Source organism: Pristis pectinata, chromosome 28, assembly GCF_009764475.1.
Source record: "Pristis pectinata isolate sPriPec2 chromosome 28, sPriPec2.1.pri, whole genome shotgun sequence".
Classification (NCBI taxonomy): domain Eukaryota; kingdom Metazoa; phylum Chordata; class Chondrichthyes; order Rhinopristiformes; family Pristidae; genus Pristis; species Pristis pectinata.
The window spans coordinates 9,735,616-9,741,631 of NC_067432.1; the positions used below are offsets into that span (position 1 = coordinate 9,735,616).

The 6,016-nt window shown below is 39.2% G+C and overlaps 1 long non-coding RNA gene across 1 annotated transcript; it reads right to left on the reverse strand.

Annotated features, from left to right (window-relative positions):
• Nucleotides 1–2,612: 2,612 nt before the first annotated feature.
• On the reverse strand, nucleotides 2,613–4,254 carry LOC127584098 (uncharacterized). The gene is made up of 3 exons (XR_007958343.1): nucleotides 4,131–4,254; nucleotides 3,707–3,773; nucleotides 2,613–3,022 (listed from the first exon to the last, which is right to left on the reverse strand). It is a non-coding gene; the product is annotated as an uncharacterized LOC127584098 (long non-coding RNA).
• Nucleotides 4,255–6,016: the final 1,762 nt, after the last annotated feature.

A 6,016-nucleotide genomic window follows, 5' to 3' on the forward strand; every position in this document is an offset into this window, starting at 1 on the left:
CTTCTGCTTTTATCTATTTTCGTGAGATATCTTTTTGCACCACAGCCTTTAGCAATCACTACAACATGCAATTTCTGAATGTCATATTTGTTTGGTGTTATTAAAACACCGATTCTATCATATTGTCTCAACTCTCTCACTCCATGACTTGAAGTATAATGTTATTTTTATTTCAATTGCTTCTCTTCCACTCACCCCTCAAGATTTGGCTGAGCTAAGCTCCCTCACATTCAGAGCCTTTTATGCATTAGGAACTCAGCAGAAGTATAACCTGAAGTGGAATGTGGCATCATCCTGTCATTGAGTAAGAAGTCTGCTACTCAATGTCTCATTGCTAGACTTAAGCACCTTTCTAATACTTATTACATCAAGTTCAACAATTCGCAATGAATGCTCAGCTGCACCATTGACACAGGATGACATGGTGAAATAAATGCACTTTGTTTCATAAAACACTCAAGTAAAAATGAACAAAACTGGGATTCATTTTCTGACACTAACTCTTCTGGTAAGCCACAATAGAAGCAAATGGATCTCATCTCTTCAATCATACATCCTGTTGTAGTGCAGGATCCAACAGTTTCACTTCAATCCATTTTGAGAGACAAACTATGAGTACCAAGGAGTTATTGGTCCCTTTCTTGCCTTAATCAATGCATACTCTTTGGGAAGTCTCACTGGCCATTTCCAACTCTGTAAATATGTCTTTTCTTTCACAGTGGTTTCCATTTTTGCTTAAACTGGTTGCAATTATTTGCATCTATCTCCAGGCCAAGATAAATAACTTCTCTTTGTGCACACAAGCACATGAATGCACACTTGCTCTCTTTGAGCTTTACACTGTGCTTGTGTAATTGTCTGAGCACTCTGGTATTCAAAGATTCTTTTTTTTTGGTACTTGTAACCATTTGGACATTGTCTTCATTTCACAGACAGTGATCTATATCTTGTAGTACCTTGTCTACTGCAGCTTGTAAAGTCTTTGGCAATGACTTTAGGCCAAATTCATTTGTTTTGGTTTAAGGACCCCTATAAATGTTAGCTGTTGAATGCTTTTGATTCTCCTTATCCTCTCACCAATTTTACACATAAATCTTGTGAAGGAGGCAAAGCATGCTGTTCATTTTGTTCAATGTCACCCTGTAATCCCTGCATATTTGAACACTTCTTGTTCACTTTCAGTACTACTATAACTGGTGTTATCTAATCCTTCTGGTTTTTCTTCAGTAGAACTGAATTCCATCCTAATTCTTCCATCTCTTTCTCCACTTGCTCCCTCAAGACACATGGTACTGATGGAGACTACAGTAGATTGGCTTTGCACCTAGCTTTAAATGAATATTGATCTTGTAAGATGTAATACTAGTAGTAGTATCCTCACATCCTGTGTAGTATCTCAACAGTATGTCTAAGTGTGTTTTTGAAGCATCTACCTTGAACATTTGGCTTGAGTCTAGCTTCAGTTCTCTGAGCCAATCTTTGTCCTTCAGTGACAGTCGGTTAATATAAATCAGTAAAAACCATTGATCTGAGGCGTGATTCCTTTGGCCTAAAATCGTCAATTCTTTGCAAATGTATTTTCAAGTTCAATGTACTCTTTATCAGGGGTACGGTTGAAATTACTTAAGTATGGGCCATTTCCCATCTACTTCCATAGCAATCCCTTTGTCGATGCACTATGATTATAATGATATAGGAAGCAGCCATTTGGCCCATCAGGTCCATGATGACTCCCAAGGAAGCAATGCTATTAGTCCAATTCCCTTCTCTTTATTTCTCTGCACCCCTGCAATTTGTTCTTTCATGCATGCCCATCAATTCCCCTTTGCACGTCAACTGTGCCTCTGTCTTAAACCCATTCTATTTTCCACCTTTCTCCTGTTAGCATAAAACCAATTCTCAATTGTTCACATTGTTTCAGCATAATTGACATCTTCTCTGTGGCTTACTGAAGTGAACCCTTCCAAACCATGAAGAAACACCATTACTGGAGTTGCTTTGATTCACTGTAGACTTACATGTCCTTTTATTCCTAACTGTTGAACACGTTGTTATTTTAATTTGCCATATGTGCAGCATCCACTTCATCCATCTCACACACATGCTTTGGATTCTGCTTTGGAACTGTGGGTTTCACCACTGCTTTTTATAACTAACAATTACAGCTACATTTGGAGTTGATTTTCTACAGCATTTTGTGAAACCTTATCCATCAATGTCATAATTTTGTACGCGAGACTAAACGTGAGGTTCTGTATGTCTATCATCTTCAATGTAATTTGCTCATCGATTTATATGCCACTTAACACACAGTCTGAATAAACTTTGAAGATGCAACTTCAAGACATTTCTCAACGCAATAATATACTTGCCTGATTTTGATTGCTAGTTCCAAATTTGGAGTTCTTCATAATTTCCGACAGTTTAGGATTGCAGTCACCTTCGAGCTTCTGGACTATTTCACTAAACAAAACATCTTCTGCTTTCTGCAATGATAACAAATGTATTAACATGCTGTATGTTTAAGAAAGCACCTCAGGTAGAAGAATGTCTTTCTTGCACTTCCATTTATTTGTATTGGTATTGGTTTATTATTGTCACTTGTACCGAGGTACAGTGAAAAGCTTGTCTTACAAACCAATCGTACAGGTCAATTCATTACACAGTGCAGTTACATTGAGTTAGTACAGAGTGCATTGATGTAGTACAGGTAAAAACAGTAACAGTACAGAGTAAAGTGTCACAGCTACAGAGAAAGTGCAGTGCAATAAGGTGCAAGGTCTGTGCCTGTACAATGTCAACATTGCTCTGAAAAACATTTTCCTATGGTTGGTGTATGAACTGAAAAGCTCACATCTCATGTTCCACACATGTTCAGAGTCCTGTTGAAGAGTCTCAGCTCAAAATGTCGACTGTTCATTTCCCTCCACAGATGTGGCCTGACCATTTGAGTTCCTCCAGCATTTTGTGTGTGTTGCTCCAGATTTCCAGCATCTGCAGTCTCTCTTGCATCTGCAAGTTCCTTTGAGAACATCAAAGAGACTCAGAAAAGCTGTGGCTAGTTAAATTTGTAAATACATGATCATACCCTTTTCAAAAAGCAGAAAACATTATCGTCTCTGTAAATCTTTAATGCATGTGGTGACATTTATGCACACATACACCGAAAATAAAGGAGTTCGAGAGTGGAATAAATGAATTGCACGTATTTACTAAATCTCTTTGTATCTTCATGTTCCTTAATATTCCATGTACTATTTACAGCTTGAATAGTAATATGTCACACAGCACAACGTTGAAGTTGGAAGTAACACTGAGAATAGCAAGGGCCTACGATGAATGCTGGGTAAGTGACTTTGATGTCCACTGACCATCAGCAGCTCAGTAGCACCAACACTGCCGAAACATAATGGCAGTAGGTCCTGTGTTAGTACTGCCATTGAATGAGGATCCTAACAGCACAGATTATTCCACACTTACACCTGGTAAAGGACAGTTGGAACCCTGTCTGACTTCTCATCCTCCATCCAAACATAGCCCAGAACAATCCAAGAGCCCGGATCAAAGGTCTTGACCTGAAATGTCGACTGTCCATTTCCCTCCATAGATGCTGCCTGACCTTCTGAGTTCCTCAAGCATCTCTTGTGTTGCTCCACAATCCAAGCTGTGGTACTTTACAAATAAGAAGTTACACTAATCCACTTACTGCATCATTGCATTATTCCAGGTTCCAACTTCTGTACACAGGATGAAACCTTTAAGTATCCAAATTACTGCAAAACACAAAAGCAAAATACTGTGGATGTGTAAATCTGAAACAGAAACAAAAATTTCTGGGAACACTCAAAAAGTTTCTGACAAAATGACCTGAAAATTTAACTTTTTCTCTTTGCTGCTGGACTTGTGACCACCATGCTTAATTTATATTTTAAAATATTCTGGAATTATGCAATGTTTAAATATTGTCTTGCTTCAATTGGATTATATTGTATCATTGTTAGTTACTAAAACCTTTCATCATCCAAACATATTAGATGAACTCTTGCTCTCCCAGTCTACCTCATTGTGGCCCTTGCACTTTCTCTGTAATTGTAACATTACATTCTGCATTTTGTTTTCCTTTTCACTACCTTGATGTACTTGTGTGTAGAATGATCTGTCTTGACGACATGCAAACAAAAGCTTTTTACTCTGTCTCAGTACATGTGACAATAATAGACCGATACCAATACAATAAGATGGTGTTGGTTGAAAAGCTTGCTTCAATCCAGTACAAAGTTTTATTTTAAAATCTATTGCTCAAATGTATTATGAGCAAATTGAGAGCCTCTAGAAATGATGCAACCATCAAATGATTAACTACTGGAAGGCTTATATTTGTTGTTCAAACTCCACAAAGTCACAATCAATCGGCTGGAGGAACTCAGTGGGTAGAGCAGTATCTGTGGGGGGGAAAGGAATTGTCGACGGCAATTGATTCTGATTCTGATTCTGATTCTGACAGCTCCTTTCCTCCCACCGATGATGCTCAACCTGCTGAGTTCCTCCAGTAGATTGTTTGTTGTTCCAGATTCAAACATTTGTGTCTCTACACAGACAGTACCTGAAGTTAGGATCAAACCAGGGACACTGGAGCTGTCAGGCAGCAGGAAACATCATGCAGTAGCTGGCTAAACCTCCTTCCTAGTCCATGGTTATCACAGCAACGTAGACCCCCCACAGTGTTTCCCTGGATTGAGATCAGTTAGTTCATCTCTGACTGAGTTACTCTGAAAGATTTTCTTTGAGAATTTCTCCCGAGTTTTGATTCTAACCTTTTTTGTAGTCAGTACTAATTCCCTGCTCTCCTCAGGATGTGGGAGATGAGAATGCAAAGAACAAACATTTTAGAAAAGAAGGCATTAATAAAAACTGTTCTGAAGAGCAGTCACTGGAAAGAATTGAAATACTATAATAAAGCTTGATTTCCTTTGATATCAGCCCACACAGGACAACAAAAGGGAGACTGTGGATTTAAAAATAATTTGGTTACAATCTGTTGTTTTATGTCTTTGAGCTTGCCTGGATTGTGCCTTCACTCCAGGCTCTGTGGTTAATTGTGACATAACAAATAATATTACATCTGGACTCAGAAGAATCAGGGTCAGCAAAGGAGAAAGCCAGTCAAATTGTCAGTCTGACTGACAGCTCATAGAAGCAATGGAATCAGGGGCTGGTCATATAGCCCCTTGAAGCTGTTCAATAAGATCACAGCAGATCTGACCACTTCCTACCTGAGCCCCATAACTTTTTTGTTTCTCTAAAATAGACTCAAAGGCCGAGTAACTACTTAAGAACCCTGCCTGACTGGCAAGCAATTGGACAATGTAAGTGGGGCCACATTACATCAGGTCTAGTGCACTCAACTCTTGGTATTGGTGTATTATTGTCACTTGTACCGAGATACAGAGAAAAACTTATATTGCTTACCAATCGTACAGATCAATTCATTACACAGTGCATTTACATTGGGTTAGTACAGAGTGCATTGAGGTAGTAAGTACAGAGTGCATTGACCTTGCCACTTTCCACTCCAATAATCTTGCCTCCATTTTATTGCATTCTTTCTCTCCTTGAATCTTACCTTTGGTCTTTCCATAGCTTGGCTTAGATGACCCTTGAACCCATAAACACCCTCAGGACCTGTTAATGGAATACCTGATCTCAGTGTTGGTTTTGGTCTCACCATGGGTTTGTTGTCCTTTCTTTGGATTCAGGAATGGCCCCACCCCCCGCCCAAAGCTGACAAAACTCCTCAACGTTTTCAGTGCTTGCTGCCTTTGTTTATGACTGTGAACAACCAGCCTATCACTTGACTTCCAGTAAAAGCCTCGACTGCAACATCTGGGAGCTGGCTTGTAGCTTCAGAGTTCCCTTCCCACAGATCAGTACTGGGTGGGATCATTCCAGTCCTTTTTAATGTTCAACGCCCAACATTTAACATGCTCACATAAAGTTGCTCTGCCGCTGTTTCATT